The sequence below is a fragment of the Puntigrus tetrazona genome, chromosome 19 (genome assembly GCF_018831695.1).
Source record: "Puntigrus tetrazona isolate hp1 chromosome 19, ASM1883169v1, whole genome shotgun sequence".
Lineage (NCBI taxonomy): Eukaryota > Metazoa > Chordata > Actinopteri > Cypriniformes > Cyprinidae > Puntigrus > Puntigrus tetrazona.
The window spans coordinates 20382012-20383302 of NC_056717.1; positions in this window are offsets into that span (position 1 = coordinate 20382012).

Consider the following 1291-nt stretch of genomic DNA (forward strand, 5'->3'; position numbering starts at 1 on the left):
TTATGTACCTTCTGTCTCCATCCTTCATTTCTGGTGGAGGATCTATAGACCAGTCACTCTTCATGGACACACAGCTGGGCTCTGGTGAATCTGAGCTCTTCTGCTGATCTGAACTGCAACAGAACAGAGATTACATTTAATTTTACATTTAAGATACTGTCTGTAGAGTCTGTAGACTCTGCAGAAAGGAAAACATATGAAATTGTGCATATTCCCCCCTCTGCAAGTTTGTTTATTAATCATTGTGAATAATTTAATCCTACTTTAAGTTATGAAATTGAGTGCAATACTCTGTTCTAACACACCACTTTTAAACCAGTTTTCAAAATTCCAGATTATATTGATTATTGGTGTGTTTTTCCTATTACTGTTGCTGCCATGTTGTCAAAAGTTAACATCAATACCATAAGAAGCTGTGTACCTGACACTCTGCATGTCTCCTCCTTTCATTTCTGGTGGAGGATCTATAGACCAGTCACTCTTCATGGACACAAAGCTGGGCTCTGGTGAATCTGATCTTTCCTGCTCGTCTGAACTGTAATCACGGCAAACAAGAGGGCTTGGTGACATCAACTGAACAGTTTTTGTAGTGTATTAACAGCAGGTGCAAATGTGGCCGTTTTGTTTCTTTTAATGAGAGTACCAGCATCCCGGAGAGAAATCTCCATCTTTGCATTGTTGTACATGGCTCATTCTGTCCTCATGGAGTCTGATGCCTCTGCCTTGACTGAAATAAACAGGAAGCTTACACAACCAAATCACAGCAAAAAAAAATTAACACCGAATGTTTATGAACCTGGAAGTATTTGCAACGTTGCTGCTGAGTACACCAAATTTAATCAGAACATTCGTCATTATATGAGTAACAACAAATACCCCGCTATGTGAGTATTGTTTGTGTCCCACCAGAGAAAGAAGCGTATAGGTTAAAGTCTGTGCCAAAAATTTAAATGTTGTCATCATACTCTCAGTAATTCCAGATCTGTATGAATTTCTTTGTTCTGCTGAATATAAAGAAAGTTCAGCAACCAGACTGCGTTTTGGCCACCAAGTGACTCCTACTGTATTTTTTGTCCTGCCATAAAACTCAATGGGGATTTCAAACAGCCGTTTTTTTCCTTTGCTATTGTTAGCTTTACCAAAGCTGACAAACGGTCACACTTCCTTATGTTGTTTTTGAGTGTACTGCTGCTGTAGTACTTAGTCATGAATCGTTAAAAGTTGGGTTAAAAATTCAGTTGTTCTAGTCATAAATACTTGTTTGTTTCTATATCACTTGATTAATTTCGCT